General features: G+C 41.2%; 1 long non-coding RNA gene and 12 other non-coding genes across 13 annotated transcripts; 1 reads left to right on the plus strand and 12 right to left on the minus strand.

Moving 5' to 3' along the window:
* Window positions 1-1,225: 1,225 nt before the first annotated feature.
* Window positions 1,226-11,099, minus strand: LOC130198274 (uncharacterized). The gene is made up of 3 exons (XR_008832610.1): window positions 11,015-11,099; window positions 1,398-1,483; window positions 1,226-1,328 (listed from the first exon to the last, which is right to left on the minus strand). It is a non-coding gene; the product is annotated as an uncharacterized LOC130198274 (long non-coding RNA).
* Window positions 11,100-17,588: 6,489 nt separating this feature from the next.
* On the minus strand, window positions 17,589-17,660 carry trnaq-cug (transfer RNA glutamine (anticodon CUG)). Its single transcript has one exon. It is a non-coding gene; the product is annotated as a tRNA-Gln (tRNA).
* A 1,157-nt stretch (window positions 17,661-18,817) lies between these two features.
* On the plus strand, window positions 18,818-18,889 carry trnag-ucc (transfer RNA glycine (anticodon UCC)). The gene has a single exon. It is a non-coding gene; the product is annotated as a tRNA-Gly (tRNA).
* Window positions 18,890-19,155: 266 nt separating this feature from the next.
* trnaq-cug (transfer RNA glutamine (anticodon CUG)) lies at window positions 19,156-19,227 on the minus strand. The gene has a single exon. It is a non-coding gene; the product is annotated as a tRNA-Gln (tRNA).
* A 449-nt stretch (window positions 19,228-19,676) lies between these two features.
* trnaq-cug (transfer RNA glutamine (anticodon CUG)) lies at window positions 19,677-19,748 on the minus strand. Its single transcript has one exon. It is a non-coding gene; the product is annotated as a tRNA-Gln (tRNA).
* A 452-nt stretch (window positions 19,749-20,200) lies between these two features.
* Window positions 20,201-20,272, minus strand: trnaq-cug (transfer RNA glutamine (anticodon CUG)). The gene has a single exon. It is a non-coding gene; the product is annotated as a tRNA-Gln (tRNA).
* A 451-nt stretch (window positions 20,273-20,723) lies between these two features.
* trnaq-cug (transfer RNA glutamine (anticodon CUG)) lies at window positions 20,724-20,795 on the minus strand. Its single transcript has one exon. It is a non-coding gene; the product is annotated as a tRNA-Gln (tRNA).
* A 442-nt stretch (window positions 20,796-21,237) lies between these two features.
* Window positions 21,238-21,309, minus strand: trnaq-cug (transfer RNA glutamine (anticodon CUG)). Its single transcript has one exon. It is a non-coding gene; the product is annotated as a tRNA-Gln (tRNA).
* Window positions 21,310-21,761: 452 nt separating this feature from the next.
* On the minus strand, window positions 21,762-21,833 carry trnaq-cug (transfer RNA glutamine (anticodon CUG)). Its single transcript has one exon. It is a non-coding gene; the product is annotated as a tRNA-Gln (tRNA).
* A 451-nt stretch (window positions 21,834-22,284) lies between these two features.
* trnaq-cug (transfer RNA glutamine (anticodon CUG)) lies at window positions 22,285-22,356 on the minus strand. The gene has a single exon. It is a non-coding gene; the product is annotated as a tRNA-Gln (tRNA).
* Window positions 22,357-22,798: 442 nt separating this feature from the next.
* On the minus strand, window positions 22,799-22,870 carry trnaq-cug (transfer RNA glutamine (anticodon CUG)). The gene has a single exon. It is a non-coding gene; the product is annotated as a tRNA-Gln (tRNA).
* Window positions 22,871-23,321: 451 nt separating this feature from the next.
* trnaq-cug (transfer RNA glutamine (anticodon CUG)) lies at window positions 23,322-23,393 on the minus strand. The gene has a single exon. It is a non-coding gene; the product is annotated as a tRNA-Gln (tRNA).
* Window positions 23,394-23,844: 451 nt separating this feature from the next.
* Window positions 23,845-23,916, minus strand: trnaq-cug (transfer RNA glutamine (anticodon CUG)). The gene has a single exon. It is a non-coding gene; the product is annotated as a tRNA-Gln (tRNA).
* Window positions 23,917-23,949: the final 33 nt, after the last annotated feature.

Raw genomic sequence — 23,949 nt, forward strand, 5'->3', positions numbered from 1 at the left:
CGATACGTTATATTACCGTTTATTCGGGAACAAGGACCAGGCTACTGTGGGCGGAGCCTACGCCAAACGACAGTGAACACCGCAACACATTCTACTCCACTGTAAAGTATTTTACAGTGATTAATTGGAGTAAATTCATGAGCAAGAACAGTTGATGTGGTGACGTCACAAGATCAGAAAGACGGTCCTGCGTCCTTGAGTATGTGTAGTCCCAAGACCAGACTGCAAAAGAACACAAGTCTGTACTCAGTGTAGTTAGAATTGATAAACGGCTGAAGTAAAAAAGCTGTCTCGGCTAACTTCTGCAACGGTGAGCTGAGCGAGCCAACTTCAGCATCATGTGCCAGGCAGAAGTAGTAGAGCATAACACACCAGGTGCATTTCACTTTAATGACCAATCATGCTTTAGACAGAGGTTCAGACCGCCCCAGCTCATTTGAATATAAGGACACATAAATGTCACATAAATAAATGAAGAAATACTTGTGGACACATGAATAGAGACAAAAATAAATGAAGAAATACAGAAATGTAGAAATACATTTATTTAATGATGTCCTGTTTTGTTATAACTTACATTTATTCATTCCTGTATTTATTTATTAATACATTTATTCTTGTATTTATTCATGCATTTATTTAAACATTTATTTAAGCATTCATTTATTTCTATATTTATTCATGCATTTAATTATATATTTATCTATACGCAAGTCATTTTAAGTCCTCCATATCTTTGATGTCATATGCGTTTAGATTAAAGAGAAGATGATTGAATAAAATATTGACATTAAATCAGAGAAGTGATTAATATTTATTTGAATAGTAAATTATTTGTCCACCAGGGGCACTGAAATGTTTATTTTACACTCTAAAATGTCCGGTTTTCTATATGCTGTTCTTTAATAACTACAATTTATATTATACGTGTCCAAAACGCAGGTTGTGTAAAAAAATACACAACAAATTGATGCCGAGAGTTATCTGGTTAAATATCATTATTGTCCACTGGCCAAGTTTCAATTTAATGCAGCCATAGAGACGACCTGCATCTGTTGCACAGCTGGATGTCTACAACTGAAGCAGCTGCATCAAGTGATGATTCAACATGACCTTCAGCCTCCAGCTGCTTGACTCCACACCGACTTCAGCCTCCAGCTGCTTGACTCCACACAGACTTCAGCTTTTTGACTCCACACAGACTTTAACCTTCAGCTCACCTTCAGCTGCTCCAGTTGCTCTTTCTGCCGACCAACATTTCTCAAACTCCTCCAAAAGTTTTTCGAGTGTGGCCAATTCTTGTGCAAGTTTCTTTCTTTGGGGCAACTCTGAAATGTAGAGAGAAACAAACATGAAACATTGTAATGACAAACATAATAATAATCTCTGCAGCATACCGACAGCAGACAGCTCCAGCATGCGGTGTAGGGATGAGAGCCGCTCCTCGATGTGCTGGCTGATGTCCTGCAGCTCACTCATTGTGCTGAACACATGAGAAACATCACACACTGACCACACAATTTACATCAGAGGTATTCAACTAAAATTGAAAGCGGTCCAGTTAGAGACATTTACTTGTAGCAAAGGTCCAAAAGATCATAATATCTAACTATTTAGTGTGATATATATTTAAGTAGCCTGGTAGTTGCATGTAATCAATACCTGTCAAATCAAATGAGTTCAGTACGATCAAAACACTTTAACAATATTTATTATCACGTAACATAGAACTGGACTGGAATATGTGACTGCAGATATGTATAATGTTCTCATGAACTAAATAAAAGTAGTGCTGCATTTTAAAATGAATACAAAGTGAAAACTGTGCATGTTCAAATAAAGTGCTTAACTTCAGAAAAATAATATAAAAGGGAGGAAAAGCTTGAATTTCCCCATTTCCGTTTCACAGTCGCAACCAATTTTACAGATAATAAATCCCAACATATCTTAACAATTTAACAGTTTTAGTCTTATATCCCACTGCCAACTTTTTTGCTCAGTGGGAGAATTGAGCTCTAGCTTGTCCTGCTAGGATTTTAAACCTGGTCTTGAATAGTCAGGGCCATTCTCATGCACATGTGGAGGTGCTCATTGGTGAGCCTCGAACAATATTTATTTTTGATGATGTTCATTGTGGAGAAAGCTGCCTCACAGTTGTAGGTGGAGCCAAACATGGTTAAGATGTATAATGCAACTTTCCTCAGACCTAGGAAAGCTGTCTGGAGACAGAAAGTGGAAGGGTCAGTTCTTAGGAACTGCTCTTTCAGGGACACATCTGCTTGGAGATCAACTAGTTGCATCTGGAGAGGCCCATAATTTACCAATTTAAAGTGCTGGGTGACTTCTTTTGAGAAGCCCCTGACATCAGTGATGATAAATGGGTTCTGAATGAACATGGTGAGCTGCTGTCCAAAGCTGAAGCTGTCGAAACGGTTGCTGAAGTTTATGATCAGCTCATCAGTGAAGTCAACAAAAGACATCTCTCTCTCCCTGAACCTGGACTGCTGGGAAGTGTGCAGTCTCCCTGCAGGTCTTCCTTCAACAACTCAAGTTTCTTTTGAAAAGAGCAGGCAGCTGTCATCAGTTCATACATGTAATTGTCCTTGCCCTGTAGCCTCAAATTCAGTTCATTGAAATGTGAAGTGATGTCAACCAAAAAGGCCACATTATCCATCCGTTTCTCATTTTCTAAAAAGAGTTCCTTCCTGATGGACCAAAAGCGTGCTAAGACCTTCCCTTTGCTGAACCATCTCACATTATTGTGCAGCAAAAGATAATCAACATTGGCATCAACTTCTGAGTAAATCCCTTAGCATATGATACTGGGTTGAAGAGGATGCCCTGAGAAAAGGTATCATTTTCATCATTGTATTCATCATGTTAGCATGCTCATCTGACAGGGAGGCACAGAGGACAAATTGATGAATTATGCAATGGTAAGCTATGAGCTCTGGATTGTCCTCTTTCAGTCTTGCTACAACTCCTTTCTCTTTCCTTATCATAGCGGGGGCTCCCGTTCCATCTGTCGCTATTGAAACCACTTGTTTTGGCTCTATTCCTCTCTTTAACATCTCCTTAATGGCCAGGTATATTTTCTCTTGAACAGGTCTGAAGGGGAGTGATACCTAACAGGTCTTGGAAAATCTGACGTACACTAAAAGCTTTCAACTTTCTCTGGCGCAGTAATCAGTTTCCTTCCCTTTGTTTTCTACATGTATCGCGATCTTTTTTTCCCTTTCTACCGTCTTGTCATGTGTAACCTGCCTAGGGCTGCAACAACGAATCGATAAAATCGATTCTTAAAATAGTTGGCAACGGATTTCATTTTCGATTTGTTGTGTCGCGCGATTATTTCGGCACTCAATAAGTCACGGAGTATAAAAAAAAAGTTGAGTTGAGCGCAGAGCGGCACAGGAGAAACAAGAGCGGAGCGGAGGAAGAGGAGAGACGGAACACTGCGTTGTGAGAGCCAATCAGCGCTGAGCTTAGGGCTGCAACTAACGATTATTTTGATAATCGATTAATCGGTTGATTATTTTATCGATTAATCGGATAAAAAAACAAAAAAACTTTAATTTTCAACCCTTTATTCAAAACAGGGTTCGTACGGTCATGGAAAACCTGGAAAAGTCATGGAATTTTTAAATGGCTATTAGCAGGCCTAGAAAAGTAATTGAAAAAAATAAAATCCCAAAATATTTGGAAAAGTAATGCAAATTTGTATTATTCAAATGTTAATTTACACGGTATATATACGGTATGCTTTGGAATTCTCATTGTTAGTTTAAATACTACATCTTCTCACTTTGTCACGTATAGACAGAGTTTTCACAAAATGTTTAATCATGGAAATTTGGTTTAACCCTTGTGTTGCCTTCGGGTCATTTTGACCCGATTCAATATTTAACCCTCCTGTCACCTTCGGGTCAATTTGACCCGATTCAATGTCGGTGTTCTTTCGGGAGTCAACAAACAAACATAAAGTACCTCACACTTAAACTTGGAAAACAATATTAATTCTAATAATTTTCTGGAGATTTTAATAGCTGGGGTCATATTGACCTCAAGGGTAAAATATGTTGTTAAATATAAAGGTAACAGGAGGGTGAAACATTGAATCGGGTCAAATTGACCCGAAGGCAACACAAGGGTTAAAGTCATGGAAAGGTCCTGGAGACCCACTGGTCAGCATGTGGATGAACCCGTCACAAACAGACTGACAGCTTTCCTCTCCTGAGCAGTGGTCCCCATGTGGACCGGCCCCCTGAACAATATCAGAGACGCGTTCAGATTTATTATTTTTTTCACCTGGCCCGCTGCCGTTGAGATTGCAGTCAGACGCGGAAAAAAGGTGAAGAGGTGCTCTTCGCAATAAAACATCTTTGACGGGACATGTCGAGTCTCGGCCAATCAGCGTTCAGATGTCGACAGCGTTTGGGAAGTTAGGTTAGCTTGAATGTTAGTCCGCTACATCTGCTGCTGTCACGATGCACGGTGTAGCGATACTAACAAAGTACCCGTACGTTAAAAACGATGTGATTTAGCATATTTTTTGTATCGATACTTCATTAAAAGAGCGCCCGATCAGAGCTCACGCGCTGCTCCGCTCCGTTAAATGATGTCTGCACGCGCAGCGCAGCGCACACAGCGAGTGGCATCGTGGCTTATCTCCGTTGCCTTTCTCCGTGGAAAAATATGTTCCGCTATCCGCCACGGAATGAATAACCAAACAACGAACACAGACACTCTGGTGAGAAAGGCAAGGCAGCGCCTCTACCACCTGCCTGGTGTCTGGGTTCATAAAGTTTCCCGAGGCGCTTAGCTCCGTGAATGTGTCCGACTATGTGAATGACTTCCGCATCCAGCGCCACGTGAGCAGCAGCAGCCAATTAGATTAATCAACAGAGGAGCAGCTCAGCGCTGATTGGCTCTCACAACGCAGCGTTCCGTCTGTCCTCTCCCTCTGCGACGCTCTTGTTTCTCCTGCGCCGCTCTGCGCTCAACTCAACTTTGTTTATACTCCGTGACTTATAGAGCGCCGAAATAATCGCGCGACACAACGAATCGATAATGAAATTCGTTGCCAACTATTTTAATAATCGATTTTATCGATTCGTTGTTGCAGCCCTAGCTGAGCTGCTCCGCTGTTGATGAATCTAATTGGCTGCTGCTGCTCTCGTGGCGCTGGAAGCGGAAGTCATTCACGTCGTCGGAGGGACATTCACGGAGCTGTGTGCGCCTACAGGTGATGTTATGACCCCAGACACCAGGGCGCTACATGTTACGACGTGTGTGGCATTTCCACAAGAGTATAACGTTGAAAACATGGTTCTTTATTCCGTGGCGGATGGCGGAAAATATTTTTCCACGGAGAAAGGCAACAGAGATAAGCCACGCCCCCTCATCGACACGTATGACGCGTTTAACCCACAAATAGCCAACTCAGGAGAGTAAAGCGCTGCCAGTTCTGTTTGCGACAGGGTTCATACACATGCTGACCAGTGAACAGGGTTCATCCACATGCTGACCAGTGGATCTCCAGGACCTTTCCAGGACTTTAAACCAAATTTCCATGATTAAACATTTTGTGAAAACCCTGTCGATACGTGAAAGTGAGAAGATGTAGTATTTAAACTAACAATGAGAATTCCAAAGCATACCGTATATATTCCGTGTAAATTAACATTTGAATATAACACATTTGCATTACTTTTCCAAATATTTTGGGATTTTATTTTTTTCAATTACTTTTCTAGGCCTGCTAATAGCCATTTAAAAATGCCATGACTTTTCCAGGTTTTCCATGACCGTACGGACCCTGTTTTGAATAAAGCGGTAATAATAAGGCGGTCCGGATGGGACGGCTTCTGGTTCTGAATTTACATTTAGGGCTGCAACAACGAATCGATAAAATTCGATTATTAAAATAGTTGGCAACGAATTTCATTATCGATTCGTTGTGTCGCGCGATTATTACGGCGCTCAATAAGTCACGGGGTGTAAACAAAGTAGATTTGAGCGCAGAGCGGCGCAGGAGAAACCAGAGTGGAGGGAGAGACGTTCATCAATGTCTGGGGTCAGGCTCTGAGCTGAGGAAACCCTCAGGATTGAGTGAAGGTGCTCATCAGTAAGACGAGTCCTGTGTGAAGTTTTGTGAATGAAAGAGAACAGTTGTCCACACAGGTATGTGCTGTCAAACACAGAGAGAGGTGCGAGCAGCCTGGGAGCGCAGCTGGGACATTGTGTCGGGGGCGAAACGTGGAAACTCTGCAGCGCCCACATACGTCTCATATGACCAGTGTTGGGCAAGTTACTGAAAATTAGTAATTAGTTACAGTTACTCGTTACTTCTTTTAAAAGTAATTTAATTACTTTACTAGTTGCTGTATATCAAAAGTAATTAGTTACAAGGGAAAGTAACTTTTATGTCTGCTTTTTTAATGCAATGAACAGTACTGAACAGTCAAACACAATAAACATATTTTGTAGACCTATTTATTGCAATCAACAGGGCAACAGGCCTTCAAATCAAGCAGTAGTACAAAAGTCCCCTTTAATACTTAACTTTATACAAAATAACTGTCTCTTAGATGTGGATAGGGTTTTTGCACCTGCACATAATTTACAACTCACCACTACATTTTTGTCTTTAATTTCGACGAGCGAAAAGTAATGTCCATACTTCCAGGAGAGAAAGCTCGTGCTATCCGCACTGTCGGCCATGATGTGGTTTAATGCTCATTGATTGATTCGATTGGTGTATATTGTAGCGACCCTGTGAAGTGGCTGTCAATCACAGTGTGGCACGGTCGAGGGGGCGTGCCTGTGATTGGCGGAGTAGAGGGGAAGCGGGGTTAACCTGCCGGAAAACGGGAGTTAAGGTTGGTTGACGGGAACCGTTGTTGCTGACGTTCGAGCTGCTAACTAAACTGAGAGGAGCACGCTGTCTGTGTTGGTGGATGCCCAATGAAGTGAGGATTAATAACATTGTCCCGTCTCCGTGTAATCAGTGCCATAACGTCCGAGACGTTACAATTAGGGATGCACCGATCTGATCGGCGCCGATCCATATCGGCCGATATTGCCATTATCGGTTTTGATCGGCGTTCTCAAAACGGCCGATCAAACCGATCGATCAGATGACGTAACATCTGCGAGAACTATCAGACGTTTCAATCGCCGCGCACCGCAACGGAGACGATGCGCCCGGCGAGGGCCGCAGAGTGAGAGGTCCACGAGGGGATCCTCACCACCGAGCGGCGGATTTAAGTGACAACATCCGGTTTGCAAAGTTAGCGGAAAGAACCACGTGAAACAACATCCGTTTATCAAAATAAGATGACGACAAATCATACACTAACATATAAAAGTAAACAATTAACTGATTTTGTATCTTTATAGATCGTTTCTGAGATTTAGCTTAAACTATGCTAACATTAAAATATTTTTACTGTACCAAGGAAGAGTTTATAAAAATAAGTCAGACTTTTGTATGTTAAAAAAAGTCCTGTATATAGATTTCCCCAAGAGTTCCAGGAAATGAATAATGCAGATGTGTTCCATACATATCTGAAATCCCCTACAATAGCAATCAAACAATTTTAATGTATCAATTAGGACATTTTTCAAAGTGAAAGTCCTAAATGTTTAAAGAAATCTGTAATTTCTTTAATGTTTGAGGTGCTTTATATATGTATTTCCTCATAGCCTAGGCAATAATGCTACACAATAAATAGAATGCTTCAATCGACACCGTGATCGGTATTATCGGATCGGCAGATACTGATTTCAGTGATCGGCACCAAAAAACCTGATCGGTGCATCTCTAGTAAATAGATTGTATCATGCGGGCCAAAGATAATTCATTCACAGGCCACGAGTTGAACACATGTCCAATATACGTTGTTTATATAGACTTATACATGGTTTTTGAGTGGAAATTAAGCGAAACAATTAATTATGTTGACTATTTGAAATATTAAAAAGGAGTAGTTTAGTGACGATGCTGTTTTAGAATCATAAACATTTGTCAGCAGCACGGTCACACTTGTCGTCCTCTGGCACTGAGCGTGTCTGGTTGGACTTATTTCAGTATTGTCTTCCTGGTCCTTCTACACCACCACATAGTTAAAGAGCATCTCACTCCTGTGCAGGACAGCTAGCCTCCTCATGGAGCTGCCTGTGTCTAACATGGGAAATGCCCAACGACACCTGCTTGTTGTTGTTAAAACATCAAAGACATTTTGAAAGCAGAAAGGTGTGCCACTTTACCCCACCAGAGGACAACAGATGTTATGAATTTAGATACAACCACCCATAATTCAATCAACTGCAAATGTATTCTAATCATGAAGAGTATGAAACAACATTTTTTGCATTACATTTCATGAATAATCAAGACGAGGGTTAAATTTCCTTTTTAAAAACTATATCGATAAGACAAATTCGGCGTCGTAATATAAATGACACGACAACTAATTAATATTAACTTTACCTCTGACGTCACTCTTGTGTTGAGCTAACGCGAGTGAGCTAGCAGCTCGTGTCGCGTTGAGCTAACGCTAATACGTTAATATCACCTTGTGACGGGCTGTCCGCGTCACAAAGAGAGAGCATACAGAGAGAAAGCTGCTTCATAAGACACTCACACACTCACCCACTAACCCTAACCCATATAACTGCTTCATAATATACTCACACAGAGAACATAAGAGAGAACGGCTTCAAAGGATACTCCCGGTGTGCGGTATAAACTGTTTTTTGAATTAACTGGTTTTGGTACGCGTGCATGAGGCAGATGTGCCATAGGAGTGGCCTCGAGTTGCCTCTCAGGACCCGTCTCGACTAACTAGGAAATGTACATTTCCGTCGCTTAGCCTCTTTGTCAGGTTCTTTTGATGTAACGCAAATGTTTGAAAGACTAAACACGGATGACTTTGCTGTAAAATGCCATACCTGTTCAGGAGGCTGTAGTTGAGACGCCGAGGACACGGAGCGAGGACAAAGTAGGTGACTCTGCTGATGCCTATTCAATATACTACTAACTTCAATAAATACTTGACAAAATGCTCTTGTTGTCAGTCTGATATTTATGTTATACGTCGTTATCTGACGTCCAGTCGATGTGAGACCAGTTTACTCTTCATACAGTGTGTACGAAGCATGTAGCCCGTTGTTTACACCCAGCTCGCCCACCGCTGTCAGCTGGGAAACTGTGATCGACTCAGATTAAATTGTGATACAACAACACTGAGTGCTGTCTCACATCTCTTATGTTTTATATTCGAGACTACGGATCCACATATATCCTCGTAACTATACTCTACCCTGTGCAGCACTCACTGGTCCAGATTAAACATGACTGTTACCTGTTGTTACGATAAGGACACACATTGAATAACTACACACACGAGTGAGCGTGTCTTTAGACACATGACGGGGGAGCAGCTTGCTCCAGCCTTCATTTAGGATTTCGACGGCATTAACGAAACGTTTTCCACCTTCATGACGATCATATCACTTGTTAACTGGCGATAAAAAAATATCTAAAACGACAATAAAAAAATAATAAAATCATGGATTTCTCAAAGAATCGAACAGCCGTCTTGTGCACCTGCTGTTTTGTTCATTGCTTGTGAATTACCATTGAGCTATATGGTATTTCACCCGATTACCCGCTTTACATTACAATGTACTTTACAATAACAAAAACTGACTGAGCAAATTAGGTAAGTAATATAGTAACTTTGGAAGACATTAGTATTTATATAATATATTCTAACACCGACTGCCTTTTCTTCTTACATCATAGACCCATCTAACTCAAATACGTGATTGCATAGGCAACAGCCGCTTTGTGCATTAAAGTTGATGCGACCATAGGAAACGCAGTTCCTGATTATCACTATCAGTGATTTATCTATTAATCTAAAACGTAAACCGACTGTAATCAACCCACATTCCTCATAGCTCAGTGGTAGTTGGATGCCACTGAGGAGGCCATGTGGTCGCAGATGATCGCGGGTTCGATTCTTGGCGTTAATCTTTATCCATTTTTATTTTTTTATCGCCAGTCAACAAGTGATATGATCGTCATGAAGGTGGAAACGTTTCGTTAATGCCGTCGAAATCCTAAATGAAGGCTGGAGCAAGCTGCTCCCGTCATGTGTCTAAAGACACGCTCACTCCTGTGTGTAGTTATTCAATGTGTGTCCTTATCGTAACAACAGGTAACAGTAATGTTTAATCTGGACCAGTGAGTGCTGCACAGGGTAGAGTATAGTTACGAGGATATATGGATCCGTAGTCTAGAATATAAAACATAAGAGATGGAGACAGCACTCAGTGTTGTTGTATCACAATTTAATCTGAGTCGATCACAGTTTCCCAGCTGACAGCGGTGGGCGAGCTGATGTAACCAACGGGCTACATGCTTCATTACACACTGTATGAAGAGTAAACTGGTCTCACATCGACTGGACGTCAGATAACGACGTATAACATAAATATCAGACTGACAACAAGAGCATTTTGTCAAGTATTTATTGAAGTTAGTAGTATATTGAATAGGCATCAGCAGAGTCACCTACTTTGTCCTCGCTCCGTGTCCTCGGCGTCTCAACTACAGCCTCCCGAACAGGTATGGCATTTTACAGCAAAGTCATCCGTGTTTAGTCTTTCAAACATTAGCGTTACATCAAAAGAACGTGACAAAGAGGCTAAGCGACGGGAATGTGCATTTCCTAGTTAGTCGAGGCGGGTCCTGAGAGGCAACTCGAGGCCACTCCTACGGCACATCTGCCTCATGCACGCGTACCAAAACCAGTTAATTAAAAAACCAGTTAATACCGCACACCGGAGAGAACATAAAGAGAGCTGTTTCATCAGATACTCACAGAGAGAACATAAAGAGATCTGCTTCATACGATACTCACAGAGTGAACATAAAGAGATCTGCTTCATACGATACTCACACAGAGAGGACATAAAGAAAGCTCCTTCATAAGGTACTCACACAGAGCGGTGTCCCCGTCACGAACTTCTTCCTCTGTGCAGCGTTCCCGGTTCGAGTTTGAAATGAGTGCCAGGGCGCATGCGCATACACTACTACTTCTTCTTCTTCTTCTTCTTCTTCTTCTTCTTCTTCTTCTTCTTCTTCTTCTTCTTCTTCTTCTTCTTCTTCTTTTTGTTTTTAGGCGGCTGGCATCCAAACTGGTGCATTACCGCCACCTACTGCCTTTCTTTGCGAACTCGAAAGTATCAAGCACTTTATCCCCTCGAGCCGCCTGTGTCTAACATGGAAATGCCCAACCACACCTGCTTGTTGTTGTTAAAACATCAAAGACATTTTGAAAGCAGAAAGGTGTCACTTTGCCCCACCAGAGGACAACAGATGTTATGAATTTAGATACAACCACCCATAATTCAATCAACTGCAAATGTATTCTAATCATGAAGAGTATGAAACAACATTTTTTGCATTACATTTCATGAATAATCAAGACGAGGGTTAAATTTCCTTTTTAAAAACTATATCGATAAGACAAATTCGGCGTCGTAATATAAATGACACGACAACTAATTAATATTAACTTTACCTCTGACGTCACTCTTGTGTTGAGCTAACGCGAGTGAGCTAGCAGCTCGTGTCGCGTTGAGCTAACGCTAATACGTTAATATCACCTTGTGACGGGCTGTCCGCGTCACAAAGAGAGAGCATACAGAGAGAAAGCTGCTTCATAAGACACTCACACACTCACCCACTAACCCTAACCCATATAACTGCTTCATAATATACTCACACAGAGAACATAAGAGAGAACGGCTTCAAAGGATACTCCCGGTGTGCGGTATAAACTGTTTTTTGAATTAACTGGTTTTGGTACGCGTGCATGAGGCAGATGTGCCATAGGAGTGGCCTCGAGTTGCCTCTCAGGACCCGTCTCGACTAACTAGGAAATGTACATTTCCGTCGCTTAGCCTCTTTGTCACGTTCTTTTGATGTAACGCAAATGTTTGAAAGACTAAACACGGATGACTTTGCTGTAAAATGCCATACCTGTTCAGGAGGCTGTAGTTGAGACGCCGAGGACACGGAGCGAGGACAAAGTAGGTGACTCTGCTGATGCCTATTCAATATACTACTAACTTCAATAAATACTTGACAAAATGCTCTTGTTGTCAGTCTGATATTTATGTTATACGTCGTTATCTGACGTCCAGTCGATGTGAGACCAGTTTACTCTTCATACAGTGTGTAATGAAGCATGTAGCCCGTTGTTTACACCCAGCTCGCCCACCGCTGTCAGCTGGGAAACTGTGATCGACTCAGATTAAATTGTGATACAACAACACTGAGTGCTGTCTCACATCTCTTATGTTTTATATTCGAGACTACGGATCCACATATATCCTCGTAATTCATACTCTACCCTGTGCAGCACTCACTGGTCCAGATTAAACATGACTGTTACCTGTTGTTACGATAAGGACACACATTGAATAACTACACACACGAGTGAGCGTGTCTTTAGACACATGACGGGGGAGCAGCTTGCTCCAGCCTTCATTTAGGATTTCGACGGCATTAACGAAACGTTTTCCACCTTCATGACGATCATATCACTTGTTAACTGGCGATAAAAAAATATCTAAAACGACAATAAAAAAATAATAAAATCATGGATTTCTCAAAGAATCGAACAGCCGTCTTGTGCACCTGCTGTTTTGTTCATTGCTTGTGAATTACCATTGAGCTATATGGTATTTCACCCGATTACCCGCTTTACATTACAATGTACTTTACAATAACAAAAACTGACTGAGCAAATTAGGTAAGTAATATAGTAACTTTGGAAGACATTAATATTTATATAATATATTCTAACACCGACTGCCTTTTCTTCTTACATCATAGACCCATCTAACTCAAATACGTGATTGCATAGGCAACAGCCGCTTTGTGCATTAAAGTTGATGCGACCATAGGAAACGCAGTTCCTGATTATCACTATCAGTGATTTATCTATTAATCTAAAACGTAAACTGACTGTAATCAACCCACATTCCTCTATAGCTCAGTGGTAGTTGGGATGCCACTGAGGAGGCCATGTGGTCGCAGATGATCGCGGGTTCGATTCTTGGCGTTAATCTTTATCCATTTTTTAATTTTTTTTATCGCCAGTCAACAAGTGATATGATCGTCATGAAGGTGGAAAACGTTTCGTTAATGCCGTCGAAATCCTAAATGAAGGCTGGAGCAAGCTGCTCCCCCGTCATGTGTCTAAAGACACGCTCACTCCTGTGTGTAGTTATTCAATGTGTGTCCTTATCGTAACAACAGGTAACAGTAATGTTTAATCTGGACCAGTGAGTGCTGCACAGGGTAGAGTATAGTTACGAGGATATATGTGGATCCGTAGTCTAGAATATAAAACATAAGAGATGTGAGACAGCACTCAGTGTTGTTGTATCACAATTTAATCTGAGTCGATCACAGTTTCCCAGCTGACAGCGGTGGGCGAGCTGGATGTAAACAACGGGCTACATGCTTCATTACACACTGTATGAAGAGTAAACTGGTCTCACATCGACTGGACGTCAGATAACGACGTATAACATAAATATCAGACTGACAACAAGAGCATTTTGTCAAGTATTTATTGAAGTTAGTAGTATATTGAACAGGCATCAGCAGAGTCACCTACTTTGTCCTCGCTCCGTGTCCTCGGCGTCTCAACTACAGCCTCCCGAACAGGTATGGCATTTTACAGCAAAGTCATCCGTGTTTAGTCTTTCAAACATTAGCGTTACATCAAAAGAACGTGACAAAGAGGCTAAGCGACGGGAATGTGCATTTCCTAGTTAGTCGAGGCGGGTCCTGAGAGGCAACTCGAGGCCACTCCTACGGCACATCTGCCTCATGCACGCGTACCAAAACCAGTTAATTAAAAAACCAGTTAATACCGCACACCGGAGAGAACATAAAGAGAGCTGTTTCATCAGATACTCACAGAGAGAACATAAAGAGATCTGCTTCATACGATACTCACAGAGTGAACATAAAGAGATCTGCTTCATACGATACTCACACAGAGAGGACATAAAGAAAGCTCCTTCATAAGGTACTCACACAGAGCGGTGTCCCCGTCACGAACTTCTTCCTCTGTGCAGCGTTCCCGGTTCGAGTTTGAAATGAGTGCCAGGGCGCATGCGCATACGCATACACTACTACTTCTTCTTCTTCTTCTTCTTCTTCTTCTTCTTCTTCTTCTTCTTCTTCTTCTTCTTCTTCTTCTTCTTCTTCTTCTTGTTTTTAGGCGGCTGGCATCCAAACTGGTGCATTACCGCCACCTACTGCCTTTCTTTGCGAACTCGAAATATCAAGCACTTTATCCCCTCTTCTTCTTCTTCTTCTTCTTCTTCTTCTTCTTCTTCTTCTTCTTCTTCTTCTTCTTCTTCTTCTTATTTAACGGCGGTTGGCATCCATATAATTGGTGCATTACCGCCACCCTCTGGAGTATTAATCTGTCATCAGATTATTTACCCCCAAAAACAAAATAAAAATAAAAAACGAAATAGAAAAATGAAATGAACCCTCATCCCTACATTTCAATTATACCCTATAATAAACCCCTGTGTCCTTTAAGAACTTGAACAGTACTCTAATCTGTGCTCCCCCACCCATGCTCAGTATTCCCTTCAGTGTCCACTCACGCACCCCCAATTCCTTTAGTTTCTTCCTCATCACCTCTCTCTCTGAGTCTCATGCACCTTACACTTCACCACCGCATGCTCCACTGACTCCTCTTCTCCACATCCTTCACACAGCCCTGTCTGTTTCCCAATCATTTTCAGTGTCATGTTGAGTGCCATATGGCCCAATCGCAGCCTTGTCAGCACTGTTTCCTTTTCACACCCTGGTTGCCTTAAACACTCCTTTCAATAACATATAAATGTCTCCCTTTCTTCTCTCTGTCCCACCTATTTTGCCACATTTGGTTGACGTGTTACCAGTTAATGCTCTTGACCGTCGCCTTACTGATGCTAATGCTCATTTCTATGTCTCCTTTCTTTAAAGCCCTCTTTGTCAACTTGTCCGCCCTCTCCTTCTCACTCACCCCCATATGTGCTGGAAAGCACAGCCGTTTCACAATTCCAAGTACACTGAGTACAGACTTGTGTTCTTTTGGAGTCTGGGCAGATGGGAGGACGGTCTTTCAGCAATTGGAACAGCAGTTGACTTGATGACTTCATCAGCTGTTCTTGCTCATGAGTTTATTCCAATTATTCACTGTAAATACTTTTTTAGAGTTAAACAAAATATGACAAAACTTTTCTTTTCATTATCCTTTAAATATAATTATTTTATTTTGAATTGTGTGTGTGACATATACAGTATATATACCTGTATATATATATATATATATATCCACAAACACAGATCAAAATAAAATAATTATACACATATAATTGTATATATATTGTGTCAAAAATAAAAACATATACATTTATATATATATGTGTATATATATATATATATATATAGTGTTTATATAGTGTTTATAAATATATATATATACATATGTGGTTATATATAATAAATATGTTATGTATATAAATTGGTTCACGCGTTCGTTACTTCGAGACTGGATTACTGCAACTCCTTATTATCAGGCTGCTCTAATAAGTCTCTTATGTCCCTCCAGTTGATCCAGAATGCTGCAGCTCGTATTCTCACTAAAACTAAGAAAAGAGATCACATCACTCCTGCACTAACTGCTCTGCACTGGCTCCCAGTAAAATCAAGAATCACTTTTAAAATTCTTCTCTTAACTTACAAAGCCTTGATTTGTGATGCACCATCATATCTTAAGGAGCTTGTAGTACCATATTGCCCCACTAGAGAGCTGCGCTCACTAAATGCGGGACTACTTGTAGTTCCTAGAGTCTTAAAAAGTAGAATGGGAGCCAGAGCCTTTAATTATCAAGCTCCTCTTTTATGGAACCAGCTTCCAATTTCAGTCCGGGAGGCAGACACAGTCACCTCATTTAAGAGTAGACTTAAGACTTTCCTCTTTGACAGAGCTTATAGTTAGGGCTGAATCAGGTTCACCTGGTCCAGCCCCTTGATATGCTGCTATAGGCTTATAGCTGCCGGGGGATGTTTTAGGATGCACTGAGCACCTATCTCGTCTTTTTTTTCTCTCCTTAGGGATGAATTTTCATCTCTCAATCACACGTTACTAACGCATGCTTTCTCCCCGGAGTCCTTTTGACTTCACGTCTCATGGGGTCATCGGACCCTATGAGACGGCATAGATCCTATCTGCCTGATGGATCGTGGAGGTCTCCATCATGGAATATGCCTACTACGAACTATTCATACACTCTGTCATATTCATTGAATGTATTTTAACTCTAAATCTGTCCTTCTGAACACATTACATCTATTGCACCTGTCCATCCTGGAGAGGTATCCTCCTCTGTTGCTCTCCTGAAGGTTTCTTCCCTTTTTTCCCCCTGAAGGGTTATTTGGGAGTTTTTCCTGATCCGATGTGAGGTTTTGGGGCAGGGATGTCTATGTGTACAGATTGTAAAGCACTCCGAGACAAATTAGTAATTTGTGAAATTGGGCTATACAAATGAACTGAATTGAATTGAATTGAATATTCGATAACTCGTTTGCTTGAACTCATTTCAATGTCATTATGGAAGCCAGTTTCTGGGCATTGGTGGTATAGTGGTTAGCATAGCTGCCTTCCAAGCAGTTGACCTGGGTTTGATTCCCAGCCAATGCATTCATACTGTTTGCTTGTCATTTTTCACTTATTGGCATTGCCATGGAGGCAGGACATTGTTGGGTTAATACCTTTCAGGTTACCATGTTGCTGTGCTCGGCTGGACAAACATGTTCTGTCAATGACTTTTGGTGACACAAACAAATGTTTGTTCCATGAAAATTTGTTAGCTCCTTGCAATGTCTGACTTGCATTCATTTCACACAAAATGTGTAACATTAGTATGTTTAAAAATGTTGTTCACCCTTTGCTTACATTAAGCGATAAAGTACCACCGAGACTTGAACTCGGATCACTGGATTCAGAGTCCAGAGTGCTGACCATTACACCATGGAACCAAGACACGAGAAAAATTGGTTATGCTTGAAGGCACATGTGTCAATTCTCAATCATATTCGATAACTCGTTTGCTTAAACTCATTTGATTGTCATTATGGAAGGAAGTTTCTGGGCAATGGTGGTATAGTGGTTAGCATAGCTGCCTTCCAAGCAGTTGACCTGGGTTTGATTCCCAGCCAATGCATTCATACTGTTTGCTTGTCATTTTTCACTTATTGGCATTGCCATGGAGGCAGGACATTGTTGCGTTAATGCCTTTCAGGTTACCATGTTGCTGTGCTCGGCTGGACAACAATGTTCTGTCAATGACTTTTGGTGACACAAACGAATGTTTGTTACATGAAAATGTGTTAGCTACTTGCAATGTCTGACTTGCATTCATTTCACACAAAATGTGTAACATGAGTATGTTTAAAAATGTTGTTTACCCTTTCCTTTTATGAAGCGATAAGGTTCCACCGAGACTTGAACTCGGATCACTGGATTCAGAGTCCAGAGTGCTGACCATTACACCATGGAACCAAGACACGAGTATAATTGGTTATGCTTGAAGGCACATGTGTTAATTCTCAATCATATTCGATAACTCGTTTGCTTAAACTCATTTGATTGTCATTATGGAAGGCAGTTTATGGGCATTGGTGGTATAGTGGTTAGCGTAGCTGCCTTCCAAGCAGTTGACCTGGGTTCAATTCCCAGCCAATGCATTCATACTGGTTGCTTGTCATTTTTCACTTATTGGCATTGCCATGGAGGCAGGACATTGTTGGGTTAATACCTTTCAGGTTACCATGTTGCTGTGCTCGGCTGGACAAACATGTTCTGTCAATGACTTTTGGTGACACAAACAAATGTTTGTTCCATGAAAATTTGTTAGCTCCTTGCAATGTCTGACTTGCATTCATTTCACACAAAATGTGTAACATGAGGATGTTTAAAAATGTTGTTCACCCTTTGCTTACATTAAGCGATAAGGTACCACCGAGACTTGAACTCGGATCACTGGATTCAGAGTCCAGAGTGCTGACCATTACACCATGGAACCAAGACACGAGTAAAATTGGTTATGCTTGAAGGCACATGTCTCAATTCTCAATCATATTCGATAACTCGTTTGCTTTAACTCATTTGAATGTCATAATGGGAGGCAGTTTGTGGGCATTGGTGGTATAGTGGTTAGCATAGCTGCCTTCCAAGCAGTTGACCTGGGTTTGATTCCCAGCCAATGCATTCATACTGGTTGCTTGTCATTTATCACTTATTGGCATTGCCATGGAGGCAGGACATTGTTGGGTTAATGCCTTTCAGGTCACCATGTTGCTGTGCTCGGCTGGACAACAATGTTCCGTCAATGACTTTTGGTGACACAAACAAATGTTTGTTATATGAAAAATGTTTGGCTACTTGCAATGTCTGACTTGCATTCATTTCACACAAAATGTGTAACATGAGTATGTTTAATAATGTTGTTCACCCTTTGCTTATATTACGATAATGTTCCACCGAGACTTGAACTCGGATCACTGGATTCAGAGTCTAGAGTGCAGACCATTACATCATGGAACCAAGACATGAGTAAAATTGGTTATGCTTGAAGGCACATGTCTCAATTCTCAATCATATTCGATAACTCGTTTGCTTTAACTCATTTGAATGTCATAATGGGAGGCAGTTTGTGGGCATTGGTGGTATAGTGGTTAGCATAGCTGCCTTCCAAGCAGTTGACCTGGGTTCGATTCCCAGCCAATGCATTCATACTGGTTGGTTGTCCTTTATCACTTATTGGCATTGCCATGGAGGCAGGACATTGTCGGGTTAATGCCTTTCAGGTCACCATGTTGCTGTGCTCGGCTGGACAACAGTGTTCCGTCAATGACATTTGGTGACACAAACAAATGTTTGTTATATGAACATGTTTTGGCTACTTGCAATGTCTGACTTGCATTCATTTCACACAAAATGTGTAACATGAGTATGTTTAATAATGTTGTTCACCCTTTGCTTATATTAAGCGATAAGGTTCCACCGAGACTTGAACTCGGATCACTGGATTCAGAGTCCAGAGTGCTGACCATTACACCATGGAACCAAGAGACGAGTAAAATTGGTTATGCTTGAAGGCACATGTGTCAATTCTCAATCATATTCGATAACTCGTTTGCTTTAACTCATTTGAATGTCATTATGGGAGGCAGTTTGTGGGCATTGGTGGTATAGTGGTTAGCATAGCTGCCTTCCAAGCAGTTGACCTGGGTTCGATTCCCAGCCAATGCATTCATACTGGTTGCTTGTCATTTATCACTTATTGGCATTGCCATGGAGGCAGGACATTGTTGGGTTAATGCCTTTCAGGTCACCATGTTGCTGTGCTCGGCTGGACAACAATGTTCCGTCAATGACTTTTGGTGACACAAACAAATGTTTGTTATATGAAAAATGTTTGGCTACTTGCAATGTCTGACTTGCATTCATTTCACACAAAATGTAACATTAGTATGTTTAAAAATGTTGTTCACCCTTTGCTTATAATAAGCGATAAGGTTCCACCGAGACTTGAACTCGGATCACTGGATTCAGAGTCCAGAGTGCTGACCATTACACCATGGAACCAAGAGATGACTGTAATTTGGTTATGCTTGAAGGCACATGTGTCAATTCTCAATCATATTCGATAACTTGTTTGCTTTAACTCATTTGAATGTCATTATGGGAGGCAGTTTGTGGGCATTGGTGGTATAGTGGTTAGCATAGCTGCCTTCCAAGCAGTTGACCTGGGTTCGATTCCCAGCCAATGCATTCATACTGGTTGGTTGTCTTTTATCACTTATTGGCATTGCCATGGAGGCAGGACATTGTTGGGTTAATGCCTTTCAGGTCACCATGTTGCTGTGCTCGGCTGGACAACAATGTTCTGTCAATGACATTTGGTGACACAAACAAATGTTTGTTATATGAACATGTTTTGGCTACTTGCAATGTCTGACTTGCATTCATTTCACACAAAATGTGTAACATGAGTATGTTTAATAATGTTGTTCACCCTTTGCTTATATTAAGCGATAAGGTTCCACCGAGACTTGAACTCGGATCACTGGATTCAGAGTCCAGAGTGCTGACCATTACACCATGGAACCAAGAGACGAGTAAAATTGGTTATGCTTGAAGGCACATGTGTCAATTCTCAATCATATTCGATAACTCGTTTGCTTTAACTCATTTGAATGTCATTATGGGAGGCAGTTCGTGGGCATTGGTGGTATAGTGGTTAGCATAGCTGCCTTCCAAGCAGTTGACCTGGGTTCGATTCCCAGCCAATGCATTCATACTGGTTGCTTGTCATTTATCACTTATTGGCATTGCCATGGAGGCAGGACATTGTTGGGTTAATGCCTTTCAGGTCACCATGTTGCTGTGCTCGGCTGGACAACAATGTTCCGTCAATGACTTTTGGTGACACAAACAAATGTTTGTTATATGAAAAATGTTTGGCTACTTGCAATGTCTGACTTGCATTCATTTCACACAAAATGTGTAACATGAGTATGTTTAAAAATGTTGTTTACCCTTTCCTTTTATGAAGCGATAAGGTTCCACCGAGACTTGAACTCGGATCACTGGATTCAGAGTCCAGAGTGCTGACCATTACACCATGGAACCAAGAGACGAGTATAATTGGTTATGCTTGAAGGCACATGTGTCAATTCTCAATCATATTCGATAACTCGTTTGCTTTAACTCATTTGAATGTCATTATGGGAGGCAGTTTGTGGGCATTGGTGGTATAGTGGTTAGCATAGCTGCCTTCCAAGCAGTTGACCTGGGTTCGATTCCCAGCCAATGCATTCATACTGCATTTATCACTTATTGGCATTGCCATGGAGGCAGGACATTGTTGGGTTAATGCCTTTCAATTTACCATGTTGCTGTTCTCGGCTGGACAACAATGTTCTGTCAATGACATTTGGTGACACAAACAAATGTTTGTTATATGAACATGTTTTGGCTACTTGCAATGTCTGACTTGCATTCATTTCACACAAAATGTGTAACATGAGTATGTTTAATAATGTTGTTCACCCTTTGCTTATATTAAGCGATAAGGTTCCACCGAGACTTGAACTCGGATCACTGGATTCAGAGTCCAGAGTGCTGACCATTACACCATGGAACCAAGAGACGAGTATAATTTGGTTATGCTTGAAGGCACATGTATCAATTCTCAATCATATTCGATAACTCGTTTGCTTTAACTCATTTGAATGTCATTATGGGAGGCAGTTTGTGGGCATTGGTGGTATAGTGGTTAGCATAGCTGCCTTCCAAGCAGTTGACCTGGGTTCGATTCCCAGCCAATGCATTCATACTGGTTGCTTGTCATTTATCACTTATTGGCATTGCCATGGAGGCAGGACATTGTTGGGTTAATGCCTTTCAGGTCACCATGTTGCTGTGCTCGGCTGGACAACAATGTTCCGTCAATGACTTTTGGTGACACAAACAAATGTTTGTTATATGAAAAATGTTTGGCTACTTGCAATGTCTGACTTGCATTCATTTCACACAAAATGTGTAACATGAGTATGTTTAATAATGTTGTTCACCCTTTGCTTATATTAAGCGATAAGGTTCCACCGAGACTTGAACTCGGATCACTGGATTCAGAGTCCAGAGTGCTGACCATTACACCATGGAACCAAGACACGAGTAAAATTGGTTATGCTTGAAGGCACATGTGTCAATTCTCAATCATATTCGATAACTCGTTTGCTTTAACTCATTTGAATGTCATTATGGGAGGCAGTTTGTGGGCATTGGTGGTATAGTGGTTAGCATAGCTGCCTTCCAAGCAGTTGACCTGGGTTCGATTCCCAGCCAATGCATTCATACTGGTTGCTTGTCATTTATCACTTATTGGCATTGCCATGGAGGCAGGACATTGTTGGGTTAATGCCTTTCAATTTACCATGTTGCTGTTCTCGGCTGGACAACAATGTTCTGTCAATGACTTTTGGTGACACAAACAAATGTTTGTTATATGAACATGTTTTGGCTACTTGCAATGTCTGACTTGCATTCATTTCACACAAAATGTGTAACATGAGTATGTTTAATAATGTTGTTCACCCTTTGCTTATATTAAGCGATAAGGTTCCACCGAGACTTGAACTCGGATCACTGGATTCAGAGTCCAGAGTGCTGACCATTACACCATGGAACCAAGAGATGAGTAAAATTGGTTATGCTTGAAGGCACATGTGTCAATTCTCAATCATATTCGATAACTCGTTTGCTTTAACTCATTTGAATGTCATTATGGGAGGCAGTTTGTGGGCATTGGTGGTATAGTGGTTAGCATAGCTGCCTTCCAAGCAGTTGACCTGGGTTCGATTCCCAGCCAATGCATTCATACTGGTTGCTTATCACTTATTGGCATTGCCATGGAGGCAGGACATTGTTGGGTTAATGCCTTTCAGGTCACCATGTTGCTGTGCTCGGCTGGACAACAATGTTCCGTCAATGACTTTTGGTGACACAAACAAATGTTTGTTATATGAAAAATGTTTGGCTACTTGCAATGTCTGACTTGCATTCATTTCACACAAAATGTAACATGAGTATGTTTAATAATGTTGTTCACCCTTTGCTTATATTAAGCGATAAGGTTCCACCGAGACTTGAACTCGGATCACTGGATTCAGAGTCCAGAGTGCTGACCATTACACCATGGAACCAAGAGATGAGTATAATTGGTTATGCTTGAAGGCACATGTGTCAATTCTCAATCATATTCGATAACTCGTTTGCTTTAACTCATTTGAATGTCATTATGGGAGGCAGTTTGTGGGCATTGGTGGTATAGTGGTTAGCATAGCTGCCTTCCAAGCAGTTGACCTGGGTTCGATTCCCAGCCAATGCATTCATACTGGTTGCTTGTCATTTATCACTTATTGGCATTGCCATGGAGGCAGGACATTGTTGGGTTAATGCCTTTCAATTTACCATGTTGCTGTTCTCGGCTGGACAACAATGTTCTGTCAATGACATTTGGTGACACAAACAAATGTTTGTTATATGAACATGTTTTGGCTACTTGCAATGTCTGACTTGCATTCATTTCACACAAAATGTGTAACATGAGTATGTTTAATAATGTTGTTCACCCTTTGCTTATATTAAGCGATAAGGTTCCACCGAGACTTGAACTCGGATCACTGGATTCAGAGTCCAGAGTGCTGACCATTACACCATGGAACCAAGAGACGAGTAAAATTGGTTATGCTTGAAGGCACATGTGTCAATTCTCAATCATATTCGATAACTCGTTTGCTTTAACTCATTTGAATGTCATTATGGGAGGTAGTTTGTGGGCATTGGTGGTATAGTGGTTAGCATAGCTGCCTTCCAAGCAGTTGACCTGGGTTCGATTCCCAGCCAATGCATTCATACTGGTTGCTTGTCATTTATCACTTATTGGCATTGCCATGGAGGCAGGACATTGTTGGGTTAATGCCTTTCAATTTACCATGTTGCTGTTCTCGGCTGGACAACAATGTTCTGTCAATGACATTTGGTGACACAAACAAATGTTTGTTATATGAACATGTTTTGGCTACTTGCAATGTCTGACTTGCATTCATTTCACACAAAATGTATAACATGAGTATGTTTAATAATGTTGTTCACCCTTTGCTTATATTAAGCGATAAGGTTCCACCGAGACTTGAACTCGGATCACTGGATTCAGAGTCCAGAGTGCTGACCATTACACCATGGAACCAAGAGACGAGTAAAATTGGTTATGCTTGAAGGC

This window comes from Pseudoliparis swirei, chromosome 8 (genome assembly GCF_029220125.1).
Source record: "Pseudoliparis swirei isolate HS2019 ecotype Mariana Trench chromosome 8, NWPU_hadal_v1, whole genome shotgun sequence".
Taxonomy (NCBI): domain Eukaryota; kingdom Metazoa; phylum Chordata; class Actinopteri; order Perciformes; family Liparidae; genus Pseudoliparis; species Pseudoliparis swirei.